The sequence below is a fragment of the Balaenoptera musculus genome, chromosome 9 (assembly GCF_009873245.2).
Source record: "Balaenoptera musculus isolate JJ_BM4_2016_0621 chromosome 9, mBalMus1.pri.v3, whole genome shotgun sequence".
Taxonomy (NCBI): Eukaryota; Metazoa; Chordata; class Mammalia; order Artiodactyla; family Balaenopteridae; genus Balaenoptera; species Balaenoptera musculus.
In genome coordinates this window covers 56,137,036-56,159,458 of record NC_045793.1, presented here as the reverse complement: position 1 = coordinate 56,159,458, position 22,423 = coordinate 56,137,036, and the positions used below count along the sequence as shown (strand labels likewise).

At 39.3% G+C, this 22,423-nt stretch overlaps 1 protein-coding gene across 2 annotated transcripts in view; it reads right to left on the bottom strand.

The window, feature by feature from the left end:
• Positions 1-454: 454 nt before the first annotated feature.
• CDK14 (cyclin dependent kinase 14) overlaps positions 455-22,423 on the bottom strand; it is a 567,294-nt gene continuing 545,325 nt past the window's right edge. For both annotated transcript variants that reach the window (XM_036862811.1, XM_036862812.1), the window contains one exon: positions 455-1,584. The gene's annotated coding sequence lies outside the window, so the exon portion shown is untranslated. The remainder of the gene's footprint in view (positions 1,585-22,423) is intronic.

The window sequence follows — 22,423 nt, the reverse complement described above, 5'->3', positions numbered from 1 at the left end:
TTTAGAAATCCTGGGTCCAATTTCCTAGGTATACTGGGTGACTATAGAAAAGCTTTTCCTTCACCTGACTCTCAGGGAAAGTTTTTGTCAAACTGGCTCATAATTCCTACTCTTGATCCTAAAAAGTGCGACACGTTTCAAGTTCTCAGTCTCTCCTCCTGTCTACTAGGAAATGTAAAACAATGTACACGAAGGTATTTCCATAAGAACTGGCGTCCTCAGGAGCTACGTTTCATGCTCGAGATGAAGTTTCCTAGCTGCCCCAGTGTTATTTGGGGTCTGCAGTGAGGCTGCCCCACCGGAAACAGACCTGCACCAGGCAGCTCTCCCTCTGGATCAAAGCACGCGCGTGCCCAATCCACCTTCCCCTCCATGTCACATACTCGCCTTCATCCTCCAAGGTCTCTCAGCTTCTTAAACAAGGGAAGCCAGGCCTTTCCTTTTTCCCTTTTCTATCTTTAAAGCAAGACTCCTGCCTTGTTTCTAAAACCTGCATCCGAACAGTTATTCCTGGAGACTGCTTAAAGTTAGGGTACCCAATGATGCCTTCCAATTAGCCTGGAATGTTTAGAAAAATGTAGTTCAAAGGTGTTTTGGTGTAAATGAGCAAATTTCAAACTCTGGATAGCTTTGTAATTTGCTTTTTAAATGTTGACTAGTAAAGACAGCATTCAGGGCTCATCTAGCAGATAGAATTCTTTTGCACCCGTGCTTTAAACATTCTGTTCCTCACTCTTTTCACCATTTAGAAAATACTCACAAAGCGTAACAAAGTGGATGGAAAAAATAAGATGTTGACAAGACCCAGAAAGCATGTAAAAAGCTACCTCAATTTCTAGAGGTTCAAAAGGAAGCGATTTATCCCTGTCTTTGTTCTTAATGCTTCATATTTGTTTCTTCACTTCCAACCTGCTCGGAGAACAGTCATGCTATGTGGCTTGAAAATGCTAAGCAGATTCCGATATCCTATATAAGTGTGCAGTTATTTCCAAGAAAAAAAAAAAAACACAAACACATTTGCCTATGTCCTCAAAAGGTAAGAGACAAGTGGGGTCCCATGGCCAGGGACCAAGGTGTCAAGTCAGTCAGAGAACATGGGGGTTTTTTTAGCTATAGTTTTCCTTCCTGGTGGTTGCAAAATGTGCACTGCTCTCAAAGAAAACACACATTGTTTTATGCCACTATGTGGCTTTCAAGTACAGACATTACTGAAGAAGTGTGAACACCGAGTGTGTTGTCTTAATGTATTTAAGACATGGCTGGTGAAAGCATAAAAACCTTTACAGAGACGCCGCGGTGCAGAGGGAAATCAAAAAAAATCAAACACAAAAGACTGAAAAGAATACATGCCATGTATCAGTAAGCAAAACTTAATCTTCACATAGTTCTTGGAACTCACAAGGTATCCAAATGCGTGCAAGGTTTTAAATAAATTGCAGAGAAAACAGGTCTTGCCAGCTTCAATTTTCTTGTAAGTGAAATCCACCACAGGGAGTGAAAGGAAACTGATCCATGATTCCCTTCGTATTATTGGCCACTTCATTAATGTTTTTTTTTCCTTCCCAGAATGATGACAACTTAATCCTGGAAGGAGGAAAAGAGAAAATTTTTATATGTTAAAAACAAAACAACCAAAAAAACTTACATCATTCATTTTTCCTAAATTACATGAGACATCAGAATCGGTCAGGCCAAAGTGAGCCTATCCATTCTTTCCACAGCGGCCTCGAGCACACATACTGGAAGCAGAGCGGTCTCCTTAACCAAAACAGTCCTTATAATACGATAAACAAATGCTCTGATTGCGTTTTCTTCTGTTAAAATAATTTAACTCCATGAATTTAAATGGTCTAACCTCCTCTTGGATTATTTAGAGAAAAAGAAATTCAGCAAATTTCCTTCCCCAAATCATTAGCACTAATACTGGTCTTAATTAAGTGCCTGTAGCATCATACAGACCATTAAAAGGATGTATCGTGTTCATTTTTATGAACATGAAATAGAAGAACGGATCACATACATGTTTTTAAAAAAATCCAGCTGTATATAATTCCACAGTGCCGATTATCAGACCTAGTTTCAGCAGAACGAAAATTGGCCCGCGTGACCTGAACTGCCAACCTCTTCCCAACATCCTGCATACAACTGTGCATTTCCAGTGATGCCTGCTTAAACTCGGTAACTACTTCCATGTGAACAGTTCAAGAAGAAAGACGGAATGTTCACTCTGCTTCTCTCTCCGTTTCTTTTTTGGCCCTTAAGCATTTTCATTGAGTTTCTAGGATGGGAAAAGAATGTCTTGCCAGGAAGGGTGAAAAGAAACACTGCCAGGGTCAAGTTGCACAGCCCAGAGATTCAATCCGTCAGCTCCGCTGAATCCCAGAACCAACTCATTATCTCAGTTTAGAAGCTTGAGGTCACTGAGGCCTGGTCAGGCCTGCTTGTCCCCTTCCACACTGCCACACAGGCATCTTCCCTGGCAGACAGGGAACAGTGGCCTTTCGTCGAGACTTTGCAGTGCAGTTGCCCTACTGCTGCCCTTGCAGGCTAGGGAACCAAGCACATCACCCCTGAATGGCACTACCTTGACCAAGGGAGCAACAAGTTCCAATCTTACAGTTAAGAACCATTAAAACAGCATCCTCTCCACCCTCTACTCATTTCCCCCACTTACTATGATGATTTTTGGAAGGTTAACCTTCCACCCTTTTTTAAAAAATTGAGGTGAAATTCATATAACACAAAATTAACGATTTTAAAGCATATAATTAACTGGCATTTAGTGCGTTCACAATGTTGTGCAACCATCACGTCTATCTAATTCCAAAACATTTCTATCATCCCCAAAGGAGACCTTATATCCTTTATTTACATATCTTATATCCTTCTTTCTCATTCTTCTCTTGCTCCAGGCTCCTTGGCAACAGTGAATCTGCTTTCTGTCTCTGTGTATTTACCTATTCTGGATATTTCATATAAATGGAATCATACAATATGCTGTGTCTGGCTTCTTTCACTTAACGTAATGTTCCTAAAGTTCACCCATGTTGTAGCTTGCACCAGTACTTCATTCTTTTTTATCGCTGAATAATATTCCATTGTATGAATATACCACATTTTGTTTATCCATTCATGAGTTAATGTATATTTGGGTTATTTTCACCTTTTGGCTATTGTGAATAGTGCTGCTATGAACATTAATGTACAAATATTTGTCTGAGTACCTGTTTTCAATTCTTTTGGGTAACACTTGGTAGTGGAATTGCTGGGTCATATGGTGATTCTGTTTAACTTTCTGAGGAACTGGCAAACCATTTTCCACAGTGGCTGCACCATTTTATAATCCCCCCAGCAATATACAAATATTCCAATTTCTCTACATCCTTGCAAACGTTTGTTATTTTCTGGTTTTTTGTTTTTGTTTTTTCTTGATTATAGATAGCCTAGTGGGTATGAACTGGTATCTCACTGTGGTTTTGATTCACATTCCCCTAATAATTAGTGATGTTTGAGCTTGTTAGCCATTTGTATATTTTATTTGAAGAAATATCTATCCAAGTCCTTTGCCCATTTTTTTTAATTTTTTTATTTTTTTTCACATTAAAAATAATTTATTGGTTCCTTTAAAATCTTGTAAATTGTGGTAAAATACTCATAACAAAATTTACCATCCTAACCATTTTTGGGTGTACAGTTTAGTCGTGTGGTTATGTTCACATTGTTATGCAACTTGTCTCCAGAACTTTTCATGGTACAAAACTGAAACTGTGTACCTATTAAACATTGCTCCCCCATCCCCACACCCAGCAACCACCATTTTTTACTTTCTGTGAGTTTGACTACTCCAGATACTGCATGCAAGTAAGTGGAATCATACAGAACTTGTCTTTTTGTGACTAGCATATTTCACTTAGCATAATGTCCCTTCAGGTTCATCCATGTGGTAGCATGTGCATTGGTTCTTTTTTTTTTTTTTTTTTTTTACGTTTTGTCATTTTCTACTGTTTTTTAGAAATGTATTTATTTATTTTAAACATCTTTATTGAAGTATAATTGCCTTACAATAGTGTGTTAGCTTCTGCTTTATAACAAAGTGAATCAGTTATACATATACAATATGTTCCCATTTCTCTTCCCTCTTGCATCTCCCTCCCTCCCACCCTCCCCATCCCACCCCTCTAGGTGGTCACAAAGCACCGAGCTGATCTCCCTGTGCTATGCGGCTGCTTCCCACTAGCTATCTATTTTACATTTGGTAGTGTATATATGTCCATGACACTCTCTTACCCTGTCACATCTCACCCCACCCCCTCCCCATATCCTCAAGTCCATTCTCTAGTAGGTCTGTGTCTTTATTCCCGTCTTGCCACTAGGTTCTTCATGGCCTTTTTTTTTTTTTTCCTTAGATTCCGTATATATGTGTTAGCATACTGTATTTGTTTTTCTCTTTCTGACTTACTTCACTCTGTATGACAGACTCTAACTCCATCCACCTCATTACAAATACCTCCATTTCATTTCTTTTTATGGCTGAGTAATATTCCATTGTATATATGTGCCACATCTTCTTTATCCATTCATCTGTCGATGGACATTTAGGTTGCTTCCAGGTCCTGGCTATTGTAAATAGAGCTGCAATGAACATTGTGGTACATGACACTTTTTGAACTATGGTTTTCTCAGGGTATATGCCCAGTAGTGGGATTGCTCGGTCGTATGGTAGTTCTATTTTTAGTTTTTTAAGGAACCTCCATACTGTTCTCCATAGTGGCTGTATCAATTTACATTCCCACCAACAGTGCAAGAGTGTTCCCTTTCCTCCACACCCTCTCCAGCATTTATTGTTTCTAGATTTTTTGATGATGGCCATTCTGACCGGTGTGAGATGATATCTCATTGTAGTTTTGATTTGCATTTCTCTAATGATTAATGATGTTGAGCATTCTTTCATGTGTCTGTAGGCCATCTGTATATCTTCTTTGGAGAACTGTCTATTTAGGTCTTCTGCCCATTTTTGGATTGGGTTGTTCGTTTTTTTGTTATTGAGCTGCATGAGCTGCTTGTAAATCTTGGAGATTAATCCTTTGTCAGTTGCTTCATTTGCAAATATTTTCTCCCATTCTGATGGTTGTCTTTTGGTCTTGTTTATGGTTTCCTTTGCTGTGCAAAAGCTTTTAAGTTTCATTAGGTCCCATTTGTTTATTTGTGTTCTTATTTCCATTTCTCTGGGAGCTGGGTCAAAAAGAATCTTGCTGTGATGTATGTCATAGAGTGTTCTGCCTATGTTTTCCTCTAAGAGTTTGATAGTGTCTGGCCTTACACTTAGGTCTTTAATCCATTTGGAGTTTATTTTTGTGCATGGTGTCAGGGAGTGTTCTAATTTCATACTTTTACATGTACCTGTCCAATTTTCCCAGCACCACTTATTGAAGAGGCTGTCTTTTCTCCACTGTATATGCTTGCCTCCTTTATCAAAGATAAGGTGACCATATGTGTGTGGGTTTATCTCTGGGCTTTCTATCCTGTTCCATTGATCTATATTTCTGTTTTTGTGCCAGTACCAAACTGTCTTGATTACTGAAGCTTTGTAGTATAGTCTGAAGTCAGGGAGCCTGATTCCCCCAGCTCCATTTTTCGTTCTCAAGATTGCTTTGGCTATTCGGGGTCTTTTGTGTTTCCATACAAATTGTGAAATTTTTTGTTCTAGTTCTGTGAAAAATGCCAGTGGTAGTTTGATAGGGATTGCATTGAATCTGTAGATTGCTTTGGGTAGTAGAGTCATTTTCACAATGTTGATTCTTCCAATCCAGGAACATGGTATATCTCTCCATCTATTTGTATCATCTTTAATTTCTTTCATCAGTGTCTTATAATTTTCTGCATACAGGTCTTTTGTCTCCTTAGGTAGGTTTATTCCTAGATATCTTATTCTTTTTGTTGCAATGGTAAACGGGAGTGTTTTCTTAATTTCACTTTCAGATTTTTCGTCATTAGTGTATAGAAATGCAAGCGATTTCTGTGCATTAATTTTGTATCCTGCTACTTTACCAAATTCATTGATTAGCTCTAGGAGTTTTCTGGTAGCATCTTTAGGATTCTCTATGTATAGTATCATGTCATCTGCAAACAGTGACAGCTTTACTTCTTCTTTTCCGATTTGGATTCCTTTTATTTCTTTGTCTTCTCTGATTGCTGTGGCTAACACTTCCAAAACTATGTTGAATAATAGTGGTGAGAGTGGGCAACCTTGTCTTGTTCCTGATCTTAGTGGAAATGGTTTCAGTTTTTCACCATTGAGGACAATGTTGGCTGTGGGTTTGTCATATATGGCCTTTATTATGTTGAGGAAAGTTCCCTCTATGCCTACTTTCTGCAGGGCTTTTATCATAAATGGGTGTTGAATTTTGTCGAAAGCTTTCTCTGCATCTATTGAGATGATCATATGGTTTTTCTCCTTCAATTTGTTAATATGGTGTATCACAGTGATTGATTTGCGTATATTGAAGAATCCTTGCATTCCTGGGATAAACCCCACTTGATCATGGTGTATGATCCTTTTAATGTGCTGTTGGATTCTGTTTGCTAGTATTTTGTTGAGGATTTTTGCATCTATGTTCATCAGTGATATTGGCCTGTAGTTTTCTTTCTTTGTGACATCTTTGTCTGGTTTTGGTATCAGGGTGATGGTGGCCTCGTAGAATGAGTTTGGGAGTGTTCCTCCCTCTGCAATATTTTGGAAGAGTTTGAGAAGGATAGGTGTTAGCTCTTCTCTAAATGTTTGATAGAATTCACCTGTGAAGCCATCTGGTCCTGGGCTTTTGTTTGTTGGAAGGTTTTTAATCACAGTTTCAATTTCAGTGCTTGTGATTGGTCTGTTCATATTTTCTATTTCTTCCTGGTTCAGTCTCGGCAGTTTGTGCATTTCTAAGAATCTGTCCATTTCTTCCAGGTTGTCCATTTTATTGGCATAGAGTTGCTTGTAGTAATCTCTCATGATCGCTTGTATTTCTGCAGTGTCAGTGGTTATTTCTCCTTTTTCATTTCTAATTCTATTGATCTGAGTCTTCTCCCTTTTTCTCTTGATGAGTCTGGCTAATGGTTTATCAATTTTGTTTATCTTCTCAAAGAACCAGCTTTTAGTTTCATTGATTTTTGCTATTGTTTCCTTCATTTCTTTTTCATTTATTTCTGACCTGATCTTTATAATTTCTTTCCTTCTGCTGGCTTTGGGGTTTTTTTGTTCTTCTTTCTCTAATTGCTTTAGGTGCAAGGTTAGGTTGTTTATTCGAGATGTTTCCTGTTTCTTGAGGTAGGCTTGTATTGCTTTGCCCATTTTTAAATTGGATTGTTTGTTGTTGAGTTGTAGGAGTTTTTAAAAAATATATATTTTGGATATTAATCCCTTGATTTGCAAATATTTACTCCCATTCTGTGGGCTGCCTTTTCACCGTATTGATAGTGTCCTTTGATGCACAAACATTTTAATTTTGATGACGTCCAATTTATCCATGTTTTTCTTTTGTTGCTTGTGGTTTTTGTGTCATATCTAAAAATCCTTTGCCAAATCTAAAGTTATGAAGATTTTCCCCTATTGTTTTCTTCTAAGAGATGCCAGCTCCTCCAGGAAGCCTGCCCACCCTGGCCAAACAGGAGTCAGGGTTTGTCCTGACATCTGCTTGCCTAGACACGGAGTTCCTACAGCCACACCCGAATGAAGTAGTAGTCATTGCCTGGCTCTCCTCCACTCCACCACTTTAATCAGCAGGATGCAGACCTGGCACCCAAGCTGACCTTCTGAACTACAGACTTCATGTAGTCCCTGTGGTCCGAGGGCATTTGCTGTGAGGGAGCATGTAGGGTGGCGGGTGGCATCATTATATTCTTGATTAAGCTTCGTTTTGTTGGCCATTGTGTCCCTAGAGCATAGCCCAGACCTAGCTCAGGTAGTCAGTAGACAGTTGTGGAATGAACAGGAAGGGGAAAGGTAGAATCTGAGAACTTGGGAGTGGAATATGTTCTCAGATGTTATTCCCTCCTGGCATGGTGACCAAGGGCAAATGCTGTACCTGTGCTCTTGCTGAAATAGCACAGTGCTGGGAACAGAGGTGGCCAAACACAGATACACTACAGGCTGAGAAAGGTGGGTAGGATTAACACCTTCCTGTAGGTCAAACATCTTCTTTTTAACTCGACATTCTATTTGAAAAAAATGATTTGATTTTCAGTATATCTGATTTTATGTAACCATATGTGCGCACCATCGTCCATAGCATGTTACTTTCCTATTGGGTTGATTTAAGACTTTCTTTTAGTCATTCCTGGCGTTTGTCCTTGCCTTTGCTCTGATTCTTTGGGTGTAACCTCTAGGAGAATCATATGTACCTAACCCAGGGCATAAGCAGAGTTGGATAATAAAGGATAATACAAAATAATAGTAATTGGATAATAAGTGGTGAACAGAGTGATTATGAGATGTCTATTACTTAGGTTTAGGCTCAGACATTTAATGAAAGGAGCCAATAATACGAAAAGAAGGGAGGTGCCAATGAGAGCTAGACCCTTTGCCATCTCTGTGAGCAGTTGAGCCCAAACTGTGCCCATTACCCTGCCTAATATTGTTCACTGGCAGCATGGGATGTCCTTTCTTCCTCCTTGGGTGGCATCAGCATCTGTTTCAGTTTTCAAGGACTGCATAGGAGGTAGGTGAGTTTACTGCTAGAAAAATTCTTTAAAATCTAAATGTAATCATGCATTTGACAGGTGGGGATATAGGTGGAAGGAGAGGGCACACAACATTCATAGGGAAGCAAAGTATAATAGCAAAATCCTTCCTTACATTTAATTGACTATTAAAATGCACCACACACACAATACAAATGGAACTGAATATAAATTATAAACTATGTGCACATCAACCCCTAGGTATATAAACCATAAGATTAACGGATGCCATTTATATCTTGCTTTCTGTTTTTACAATGCTCTTTCTCTAGAAATGAATGTTTTAAAGAAGAAATAGGATTTTATTGATAAAATCCTTATTCAGAAATATCTACATAGAGCTTCTCAGCTATAAATATTAATTAATTGGATTGCTGGTACCCATAATGCAACTTTGTTCTGACCCATGTGCCCTATGAACTAGATATTTTTTGGATTCAATTTTCTTAAAACCAACTGTCAGCATCATGTGATGGAGGAGATGAAAAATGAAAATGAGCAGCCCCGCTGTGCAGGTGGGTGACCTGTGGGAGAGAGTCTGCCTGGTAGGATTTTTACACGAACCATCAGACACAGACCAATTGATTAGATCATCTCATACCCGCCACCAACTAGGCTCAAGAGACTAATTAGAGAGAGTACTGCCTGCGCAGGCACCCCATTGACACCTAATTTGCTCAGCCAAAGCCTTTGGGGAAAATGTATTATCTCTGCAGCTGCACTTCATGCATTTCTGATTTGAGGCATAAGCAAGGAGTGCTTCATCATTCTTTTGAGCAAACTGAATGTAGAAGCCCTTAAGTGCTAAATGCAAGCAAACAGACCCAAATTAAAAACGGGCCAGGCTCTTTCTAATTCCCTCTGTGCTCCCTGTTAAATCTCTATGTGTACACATACACACACACACACACACACACACACACACACACCCTTACACATACACACACACATGCAGTTTACACGCCAGTGGGACAACACAGCCCAGTACCCCAGCTCAGGGTGCTTCCATGTGATCAGATGGTCTCTCTTTTGCTGGCCTACTTACCCACTCTCAGGTTTTGTGTTTGTTTTACTTTTTATTTTTTTAACCCTGCTGCACTGCCCCTACACAAAATATTCTTTTTTCTACAGGAAGACTCTGCCCCCCCCCTTTTTTTTCTCTCTCTAAGCCTCACTGGAAAGAAGTGATTATTTTGCTTCCAAATTAAAACAACTGTAGGTTTTCTTTCATTGCCTTAATTGTGAACAGTATATTCACCAGGATGTATGTGAAGCTACACATAGGGTAGTGTTGGATAATCTGCTCATTTCTGTTTGGGGGACTTCTGTGTAAAGATGCCTAACAGAAAGGGAAGCAATTTGATGGAAATAAAGCTACCTCCCAGTAGCAAAGACAGTATAGAATTATAAAATAGTTAACCTCTCTTTAAGAAAAACAATGTATATTATTTGACCACCTTTAGCTTTTATCTGTTTCTAAACTAGAATAAAATTAACTCCACATTTCCTTCTTTTCAAATGTAGAATCCAAAAGACTGGTATATAAGGAGGAATTTAAAGACAGGTGTATAATTAATCACATGCTTTAAAAAAAAGAAATAAAAATGAAAAATCCAGACAATATGGGAAAACTAGAGTATCTCTGTGCCAAATCTAGTGGCTAGGGGGAATGAATTTCCTTAATACTGGAAAAGAAAAAAAAAAAAAACAGGACCTGCTATGGTGTGTTCTAGAGTGGACTTAATGATTTTATGCCTTTCCACTCACATATTGGATGAATTATTTTACCCATGTGTTCTGATAAATTACAATTCTGCTTTGTAATTTTCATATTTATCTTATTCTTAAGCATTTGGTGAAGATTTGGGGGGATCATTTTAGCTGTCTACTTTTGAAATCAGCATTCATAGTTGTCCTAAATTGGGCATTCAGGTACTCAGAGGATTCCAGTGGCCATTGGAGTGATTGTCTTTCTGAAGGTGTATAGAGAGTGGTTGCAGGGGAGATGTTTGAAAATAGTTAAAAAATCAGGGCCTTAACTAACACACCTAACCGTTTACAGAATTTATTCTGATTTGGTGAAAGACAAAGTCCAGAAAGCTTCTTTTTCCCAAGTAGCATATTAATAAGACTTCACATAAAAAATATCTAGGAAAAAAAAACTACCAGGCTGTGTGAGTTTGAGTTTGATTTTGCTTAAAATACTAATCTTTTGTACCTAATTAATCTTCAAGCAGAATTTGCTACTGTAGAAAATTAAGTCCACAAATAAGATTGCTAAACCCCAAGCACCTAGGCAACTACAAACCTCTCTGAAGTAAAAATATCATGTATATATACAAATATATACATATATGACACATATACTCATTTGTATATATACAACATATATAATCAAATTTTATACTGTAGATTTGACATGAATGTTGGACTCAAAACGATACGTTTTAAACTTCATAATGATTTTCAAAAATCTGGGGACAGCTTTATTTCTTCATTTTTTTGTGAGTTTAATTATGTTATGATTTGGCTAGAAATATAGGTTTTCTTTGAGAACATCTGAAAGCAGTGTTTTCCAGTTGTTCTGACATTGCATTGAAGCTCCTTGTGGGGTGGGGAGAAATGGGATGAAACAGAACGAAGTAGAAAATTAGTTAAACCTACTTCTGTAACTTATTTCTGATTTATGATAATCATGCTTCTCCCCACCAGAAGAGAATACGTCTTTGAGACCAGCAAGAGAATATTAATTAAAATGAATGCAGAAATAGTCGAGCTTTGTTTTAAGCTTAACAGAAGGTCCATCACTCAAATAGCCCAAATCCTTTAAATTGAAAGCTGTTTGGTAACATCCATATGGGTGCACAATGCACTAATTGCAGCGACTCTGCACATTTTAAGCTTCTTGCCAAAGTGGTGATTATAATGAAAAATTTTTAGGCAAAGCTTTAAGTCTAACATTTCAAAACAAAGCATTTCTTATACAAGGAGACCGACTTAACATATCATTTTAATAATCATCGTTATCAACGAACATTTATTGAAATCCTCGTTAAAGACCAGGCATTATATGATGTGTAATTAGCTGTGATTGAAAAGAATCCTCTATTTTAATGGTGTGACTGTTTATTAAATCAGATTTATGTAAATATAAAACACTGGTCGTATTTTAATCCACATGTAGATTAAAGGATGGCAATCCTGGGAGTATGTCCTATCTCAATAAAGGCCAAAAGTGTGCAGGGAAAGTACTGATCTAGGTCTTCTAAGAGCCACCAAGACATATTTTAATCTTTTTAAAAATCATATGTATATATATATATATATATTCAATCGCACATATAATCATTTATATATCATACCTAATATATAAAAATCATACATATAATCATATACACACATAAGCATACATACATATAATCTAAGGTTTGAAATAGCTAATAGAAATAATTTTAATGACAAAGTTAAGAATAGGAAAGCCTTCACCAAAGTGGCTTATTCTTTTCAAGGATTTCATATGTGAAGCTTTATTTGCTCAGCATACCTTTATAATTGACTGGTTCCCAAGTGGGTATAAGTTAATTAAATAGAATTCTGCCCTTTCACCTTCCTTATATATTACAGTCCTACTAAACTATATTTAAATAAACCAAAGTCATGTAACTCAGCAGTGTGTGCATTTTTTACAACTTAAAACACACACACACAAATCTCATAAAACCACTTCTAAGTATTTAGCAGAGAGACACGAGGGTTCATGTCTGACTTTAATTAAAAGATCTGAGAGCAGATGTGACTTCATTTTGGGTGGATTTTTTTCTTTCAAATTAAAAGTTGTCTAGTTATTACTGTCCAAAGTGTTGAAGCACAAGAAAATTTCATGCTAAGGGTTTTGAATTCAATATATATGATCATCTACAACTTTAATCTGTCTCATGAACCATGAGACAGAAATTTGCAAAGCTAAGATTCAGCAGAAATTTGCAAAGCTAAGATGACTTTCTGTAGTGAAAACTAGATCACATATGATTCGTAAACAGAGAACAGTGTCAGCATAAACCAGAAGTCGTGTTGGTTCACGTGAGAAAATTCGTGTTAATGTTAGTTTTGAGCCACTAAGTCACAGCAGCCATGTGCATGAGACATAAACACAGTCGTGTGCAAGCTGAAGGGGTCTGCAGTACTGTACATGCTGCCCACTTACCTCACATATTTCATCTTGGCTTAGTTCGGCCACATGATGCTCTGTCTTGGAATTGTTTATTGTACAGTTCTTCTAGATCTCTGCACATTTTGCTGTTTCAGCCAAAATTCGGTAGCCTCAACCCTTCCACCAAACTTCTCTCACCTGTAAACTGTGCTAGTATTTTTAGTAGTGTTTTTACTGCTCTTGTGGGTGCCATGTGCTATAGACTGAATGTTTGTGTCCCCCCTCAAATTCATATGTTGAAACCTAAACCTAATGTGATGGTATTCTGAGGTGGAACCTTTGGGAGAAGATTAGTTCATAAGGGTGGAGCCCACGTGAATGGGATTAGTGCCCTTATATAAGAGACCCCAGAGAGCTCTCTTGCTCCTTCCTTCACGTTGAGGACATAGCAAGAAGAGGAAGAAGGTCCTCCCCAGACACTAGATCTGCTGGTGCCTTGATCTTGGACTTCCAACCCTCAAGAACTGTGAGAAATAAATTTCTATTGTTTATAAGTCACCCCATCTATGGTATTCTGCTAGAGCAGCTCAAACATACTAAAATACTATGTTGAATACAATTTCAGTGGTCTGCCCCTTACTCTATTTCTTCCCATAAACTGTACAGTTTTTACTGTGGTAGTTTGCTAAACACACGTAGGAACACATATGTCATATTATAGCAGAAACATCGATTCTTATGGGGCACAATTTGACACTGTCACAAAGTGACACATTGTGGACACTACCATAGCACATCATTTCCACCAGGAAATGTCTGCTGACAGCGAGGAAGGTCCAATAAGGTCATGCTGAGGGATTCAGACACTGGACACCCAGCTAAGCTCCCCACCAACTCTTTCTCGTGTAGCAGCTTCACGATATGAACAGTGCCAATGAACAACAAATCACTCGAGGGCTGATCCATGGAGGTTAAGACTCTATCTACATGTAAAGTTATCTGATATGTACTCCCCACAAAATCCTAATAGGCTATTTGAAAGTATTTTGATACTGGTTATCCCATCATAGCAAGTTGCTGTATTTCTCTCATACCCAAGATGAGTAGGAAAATATGGGATAGTTATGGAACACGTGTATCATTATGAGAAATAAATAGCAACCCTTTGTGCACATGTAGCATTTTCTCCTATCCAAAGTACATTTTCATTAACCCTCTCATTTAAAGAATGTGCCTGGGGGACTTCCCTGGAGGTCCAGTGGTTAAGAATCCGCTCTTCCACTGCAGAGGATGCGGGTTCGATCCCTGGTCAGGGAACTAAGATCCTGCATGCTGAGAGGTGTGGCCAAAAAAATAAAATAAAATAAAAAAATAAAGAATGTGCCTGAAAGATAGGACCATAACCTTAAGAGGAGAACAGATTTTATAAACTGGGCTTTTAAAGAAGTTCTGATCCTTTCAGTCACTGGTTCAATGTCTCCTGGCATAGCAGCCGTGCGAGGTATATTCCAAGTGTAAGTACCCATAGCATTCACTAAGGAACCACACCTTTACAGGAACTGGGGTGGCCAACTGTCCCAGTTTGACTGAGGGGGTTTCCAGGGTGTGGGACTTTCAATTTTAAAACTTGGGTAAACCAGAAGGAGTTGGTCACCCTTACAGGAACAACAGGGTTGATACGCTGTTATTTCCAAGTTGATTATAAAAACAGAGCTAGCCAGCTTGGCACTTTACTACATGAACTAAAATATGCTGACGTTCCAATCTCAAATTGTGAGTCACAAAAGTCAGACAAAGGCTCACATCAAGAACGGCAAAAGAGGGCTTCCCTGGTGGTGCAGTGGTTAAGAATCTGCCAGTGCAGGGGACACGGGTTCGAGCCCTGGGCTGGGAAGATTCCCACATGCCACGGAGCAACTAAGCCCATGCGCAACAGCTACTGAGCCTGCGCTCTACAGCCCGCGAGCCACAACTACTGAGCCCATGTGCCACAACTACTGAAGCCCGCGCACCTAGAGCCCGTGCTCCGCAACAAGAGAAGCCACCACAATGAGAAGCCCGCGCACCACAACGAAGAGTAGCCCCCGCTCACCTCAACTAGAGAAAGCCTGCGCGCAGCAACGAAGACCCAATGCAGCCAAAAATAAATAAATAAATAAATTTAAAAAAATAAATAAAATGACAAAAGATTTGTTGAAAAGATGTTGAGATCTGAGCCTATAGCATTCTCTCCTCCCTCAAAGAATTTGTCACTTATCTTCCCAAATCTGTGTCTTAGGCTTTCCTCTGTAAGTGTTTTATTGACTCCATGGTGGATCACATTCTGTTCTAATGAGGTTGCTGGATTCAAGACCATCAACTTGCTCCTCACCGCAGTTCTCAGTTGCACTTCCAATAAATCCATCTGTTTAAATTCACACATGCCTGTGCACCGTGGCATGGGGGGGGATGGCTAAGGCCACCACTCTCAAATGACAAGAGGTGCAAATATCCCCCGAATCTCTGTGGCAAGTGACACCCCACTCAATGAGCTGTGGCAGAGCCAAACTATCAGCTGGCTTGCCTATTTCAATTCAGGAAACACTGAACATCTCTTTTTTAAGGAAAGCACAGCGTTTAGGGGGTAAGAGGAGACTATTCCAAGGACTGTTAAAGCAAGGTCCCAGTGGTGGTCTGAAGCTGGCTTGAACTGGCTTGTGAGAGCCCAATGCTAAAATTTTCAGGAATTTTACAAGCTGTTATTAAACACAGCCACCCTTGAAATTGGCAATGGAAGGAGGTGTATTTACACCATGGGATACAGACAATTGACCAATCAGGGCTTTCCTGCTCTTTCTGGAGAGATGGCTGCTAAATATTTACCAGCACACCACTGCCGTCCTCAGGAGCCTCAAGAGTTTGGAAGGGGACGACAGGACAACAGCAACCTCTAAGTCAAAATGGAGAATGGAAGTGTTATCCTAGAGGTACCAATGCAGTGAGGAAGAACTGGGCTTTGAAAGATAAATAAAAGTTTAATGTGTAGAAAGGAGGAAGGAGGGCATTCTCGAATAGCCTAGGGCTCTGGGAAGCAGTGAGTGGCCAATGGGGCAGGCACATATTTGGATGTCAGGAAACAAAGTGCAGGGGAAGCTGACAGGGTAGGGGAGGCTGGTGGAGTGGAGGGCCTTACATGCCCTGCTTAGGGTTTGGGACTTTATTCTGTATGTAGTGAGGAGGTCTTAGAGGCTTTTAAGCAGGGGAGTCGCCAGGGCAATCCCCAACCAAGGGCAGTTGTGTGCTTTCCACACAGATGAAGTCTCAGCTGCCTCTGTGAAATCTGTGGGTAAATAGTTGTTTTTTTCAGGATGACATCAAATCAGATAATGCAGCAGGTTCTTCAAATGTCTTGTGACTGCTCACAAAGCACCAGATTTTGTAGCACTTAATGTGGAAAGGTCTTATTCTGCCTGTGAGAAACATCTAGAGTGTCCTGGACTCAGGATGACACAGAAACTAAGCTTCTTCCCCAGGACTGCAATTTTCAAAACGTAGCCCGTGGGGAGAATTTGGACATTTTCATGCACCAGAAAGATGCCTTAGGTCCTTGATAAATTGTCTGTTCACTTGAGTCCCTATATTTGTCTACACATTTAAAAGGAAAAGGAAAAAAATATGCACTAACTCTTAGTTTTACTACTCTGCTGACCTTTATAAGTCAAACATGATTTACTGTTTTTGATTAGCACACAACCTCAGACAGGCTTTCAAATTGTGGCGTTTAGAATTCTAAAATAGTGTCAAATCTTTTAAAGAGCAACTGCAATAAATTCGAAAACGTCATCACGGCACTCTTGTCTTGATTCACTGCGGCTGCACGTTGGGGACCTGGAGTTTCAGCTCCTTAAAAATGTGAAGCCTGTAATGTCCGATGAATAAGACATTAACATCAACACAATTGGTTTCCTCCTGGTATAAAACAATTAAAGTGCCAACAGCTCAGTGGTTTGGTGGCAGAGCACAGAACAGCGGTTGCAAGCCTGGGGTCCATCTCTCACTTCCACTGGCAGCAGAGCTGGAGAACGCAGTGACAGGACCCAGCACACACCAGGCTCATGGGATTAAGGGATGCTTCACGCTTTTTTAACGTCCGCTTGTGGCTGACTGAAACAAAAGCATGGGGCTAAGTGAATCGAGCTCTTATTGTGAGAGACAATGCAATACCCTGTCGCCTTGCCCCAAATCAGAATCCCACCCACAATGTGGTGAGTCGGGAACTGACATCTTCTCTTCCACACCTGTGAGCGGGAGCACATCCCAGAAAGATCTGATTTCCTCTTCACACAGATGCTGAAGAACAAAGTTATGTCTTGTCTGGGTTATGCTGTTTGTTTTCCAGTCTGTTGGCATTAAAGTTGCACCCTAAGCACCTGTCACGTCTCATGATGCTCTGTTAAGTCCTTTTCAAAAGATCTGACTTTGAACACTGGGGTCATTAGAAAGAAAGAAAAAAAAAACCCCAAAAACAGATCTAGTGACTTAGTTGCTTCATTGTCATGGGGGGAAAAAATCACCAGTTTTACTTGAAACATAATAATTAACTATAATGTGTACTGTATGAAGTATACAAGTGTGAAAACAAAACAGTTCATCAGCTCCAATAAGCTGTTTTGGTTTTGCTCCTTTTGCAACTCTTAGATTCAGTGGCTCGAATGAGCTGTCTGTCACCCACAATGCGCCGGGCCTGCGATGCTAAAATGGAAAAACTCTTTTGTTTTTTAATTAGTAACCTCCCAAGTTTTAGTGCCAGAGTTTATATGGTTCTCATGATCAATTATTAAGCACGTTGGTCCAAGCAGGATGTAAAACTACTCATGCCTGGATTAACATGGTAAAGTTAAATCTCATCTCGTTTAGTACTCTCTTATTAAGAAAAATTCTAACAGGTTGATTTTTAGAGACTGACCTATGCCTGGTAAAATGTAAAGAAGAACACAGCAACTCTTTCTTTCACTCGCTGGGGTGTAGTGTGTTAAGCCTGTCTACATAGTAGAGATGGGTGATTCAGATAAGATGTATCTGAAGCAGATAGGTAGAGGAAAATTACTAAGATTAATGGTGTGCAGTCAAGCAAAGAAATAGACTAGAAAATAATTGAAGGCAAGAAGAGCTTTGTGTTAGAACAAACTCCAAATAAAACTATGCAAACCCTACCAAATCTGGGGATAATATGCAATCATGGTCACTGTTCGGAGGGCTGTCTTGCTAAGCACACAGATACGTCACAGTAATTCCTCTTGACCATAAATTCTCTGCACTTGAAATTTGAACATTTGTAGATTTACTTCTATGTACTAAAGAATTACCTCTAAATTGAATCAATAAATATCAATTTATAAAATCAACTTCCATTCATTTCTTTCGATCCTTATTCTGTCTTCTGTGTCATATACAGTTGTATGTACTCTAAATGTTATGATCATATATTTTTCCAACATTTTATTAAACTTTTCAAATATACAGAAAAACAAAAGAATTATACAGTGAACATCCATATACCTGCTACAAAGATTCTACAATTAACATTTTGATGTGTTTGCTTTGTAACATAGCTATTCATCTGCCTATGCTTCTATTCATCCATTAATCAATCCTATTATTTTGATGCTTTTCAAAGTAAGTTGCAGATATCAGTATACTTCACCCCTAAATATGCATATCGTTAATTAGAGTCCAATATGTATTTATGGTGTTCAGGTAAATTTTACTTACAGTAAAATGTACACATTTTGCATACATTATTTAATGTTTTTAATGGTATTGCATAGGAACTGTTGCATTGCTATGTAATGGAGAGATCAGTTTTAAGTCAGAATCTGAGAATATGATTTTTCTTACTAAAAAAATTTCTTTAATGTCCTCCCTCTTTTTCTACTCTCACCAACTCCTCAGTGGACAAAACACTGATAAATACAACTGCCAACAAGAGAACAGACACAGAGCACTCAGATTATGATCATTCTTAAACTGAGTCACTGCCAAATTTGAGAACCAGATGAACACCAAGGAATCCTCTCCAGAAAACTCCATCTACACATATAACTACAGGCAGCTTTTTTCATACAATTTCAGTTGGCTCACAGATCTTCTGAATTCCATTCATAGACCCCTGGACCGCAGATCAAGAACATCAGGATTGGAAAGTCAGAATGCTGAAGCATTAAGCAGCATTTCCATCATCTAGCCACAATTCTAGAGCATACTGAAGCGGAAATAACCTTCCCTGAAAGTTAAGTCCTTGAAGGTAATTCCTTTTGAACAAGGGGCACAGACTATGGACACTCCTGTTAAGAGTGGTTAGAGGCTTATGTGATTTCCTACACCCTCCCTAGATGATAAGAATACAACCAACCAAACAAAAACAAAATAAAAATGTCACCTAGTCCATGCATCATATTTCATCAAGAGAGGTAGAACCTAGCCCATTCTATTTGATGACAGCAACAGCCAACAGGAGAAGCACAAGTGGGCATTCTTTAGATCCCTAAGTAGGGATCTAACGAGATGATCTTCAGAGTCTCTTCTCACAGCTTTGCCAATGATGCTGAACCCTTATCTTCCCTATTAAGGTAAAAACAATATCAGCCAAGATTTTGCAATTGTTCTTAATATGGCCACCCATATTTTCCCCCTCAGAAAGGGTCACAGACAACTCATTTGAGCAGCTGAGGAGGATTTATTATGCCTCTGGTCCCCGCAACAACCTTCAAGGCAGCATTTCATCTTAAGGATGAGAAAGCTGAAGCTCAGAAACACGTGTTGGAAAAGTACATCCCACTCCAACCCTCTGGACAAACCTTTGTCTCTCTCGTCAATACCAGTGTTTCTTCTTAACATCAGAAAACGAACTCATGGTCTTTTATATCTGCACTTCACAGGCTGATCTGGCTTCTATGGCCTCACTTTGGTTCTGTCATTTCAGAGTTGTGGCATTCCAGGACTTGGCCTGGAAGCTTGGCATTCTGATGATTCTTGCTCACTTGCATCTCTCTGGTTAAACCTTATTTACACTTGTACCCTGTTTATCCCAGGCACATGAATAACTTGTGCCTTCCTTGCTATTGCTAGGGGACAGCTACCTCTGGCTGCACGGTGTCTCTCTGTGACCTGCCTTGGTAGCACCAAGACCCCGAGGACTGCAAATCTTTAGGGGCCAGTTAAGAAGAGAAAAGGAAAATGTGGAGCCAGGGATGAATCACAATTCCTCAGTCTTATTCCAATCAGCACATGGTTGCCATAGCAACCACACCTAACCGTCCCTCTACCTTGCTCCTCCCACGGATCTGCTCGCTAGTTTGGGTGATCAAGGGAATCTGCACAGAATTGCTTCAGTTCTCTGATCCACATAATTTTACTTTTATACAGCTTAATTTTATAATATTTATTCCTTTGAGCATAAGATAAAGAGACTAAGAGTTTCAAAAGAAAAAATACACATTTTTTTTGACCATGGTTTTCCAGTGATTAAATGCAACAAGACCATTCCCCATTTCCTTTTTTTGAAGCTTCACATTTCCTCTTCCCTCATGCACCCTTCCCTCAGCACAGTCACACACATGAAAATACACACCCACACCATCCAATGCCTGGTGGTGATGTTTTTGAAGGAATATTCTGACCAGAGAAATTCTAAACATATAGATATGGGATCCGAACCCTCTTGTAGATTTGTAACCCTTCTACAATTAAGCCAAAGTAGAGGAATTTTAGGAAAAACTGGACTTGGAATAATGAAATCTAAACTATTTCCATTTATGTTGACATGCCTTCCTTATACACAATAAGGGAGACTTCTTCCTTTACTTTAAAGCACCAAGAAAATAGGATGCTCTTTAAAGGTTCTGAGGGGATAGAAAGAAAACCTTGCTGTGACTGTTTCAGTGGCTTGTGAAGCCTGGTGGCCATGGTGTTGCCACCCCTGGATTGGGAAGTAATCTTCCATGATAAAGAGCCCCAGGAGCTGTGCAAAGGTCGAAACAAGAACACAACGCCAACAGTGAGACCAGACAGCAGAGGCAAAACCAGGAACTGAGCTCAGAGGTGGAGTGAAGTGGCTTTGAGGTCTTCTGTGTGAGGCAGGCATCCTACATCTAATGATATATGGAGGGGATTGAGGAAGAGTTCACCTAGGCTGCAGTTTGCAACCCTCTGCAGATCTAGAAGAGTGGGGCTCAGTCTCTAGTCACACGAGACCCAGCTTGCTTCACTTTGACGCTGTCCCTTCCCTCACTTTCTTTTCTTGTTGAATTCCTCACCCTATTTTCCTTTTCACCATGCCTGGCTCCCACACAAGGCTCCCATTTTTGTCCCCAGACTTGTTTTCCTTCCCTGGAAATCTTTCTTGAATACCTTTGGGATCAAAGAAAATAACAAGGAATGACTTTTCACCCTTCCCTCGAAAGGCTTTACATTATCTCTAATGTTTGCTAACATTAGTGGTCATTAGTGCTCTTCACTAAGTTCCAGCTCTCTGTCTTCTGGATCCTGGGTGGAATGCCTTTTACGTCTCCCTTGGAAGTTAGGCATGGCCATTCCACCTGCTCGGACCAATGAGATGTACATATCCATGTGGTTGCCTTAAGGACCAGTATTCCTCTTGCCAGGTCTCTTCCCCCTGCCAAGGTGGCTGAGGAAGACTGTAGAGAGATGCAGCCTCTGTTACCCTGCATCCCTGAGCAGAGCCTCTCATGACTCATATGGACATACAGTGTCAACAAGAAATAAACGTTTGTTATATTAAGCCACAGCAAAACTTAGTCCATCCTGAATGACACAATGCTTATCATGTCTAGTTTGGATTACAAGTCTCTACTCTTCAAAACAATCCTAGTGAGGTAGTTGGCTTGCCATTCCTTATTCCAATGAGGAAAATAAGGGGTAGAGAATACACATAATTTACTTAAGGACTCACAGCTAGTAAGTGGCAAAGTTGGAACTTGTACCAGATTTTATTACTCCAAATTCCATACTCTTTCTACTGTATTGTAATGGTAGTAACTCTTAAATGATGTGGGCAGGAGAGAAGACTCAATTCTGAAAAGCAATAGAACAGAATTTGATAAGGTAAAGAGAAAAATACCACAAGCCATACAAGAAAATACATGCTTTTATATTAAAAAATGAATACTAGCACTGGATACGTCTGTCAAGCTTTACAGTATTCTATTTTTGCTTGTATTTCTTCCTGCTAGCAATAGGAAAGTTGCCAGATACCTGCTGCAAAAATTGGAATTCTCATATGAATATCACTCTCAGGTTGGGTAACTTGAATTTCATATAATTTGAATCTGAGTAAAATTTAAGTAATGGTATTCTTTGAAATTATAAGCATGAAATGTTATGTATATCAAAAAGCATCTGGAATGATATATACCAGCTATTAATAGTAGCTACCTCTGGAAGGAGATCAAGATTTTCTGCAGGTTGGGAATTTTAAAGTTTTACTAGATATTCCTTTGTGTTATTTGAATACTTTCCAATAAGAAAGTTTTATTATTGAAATTTAATTATTGG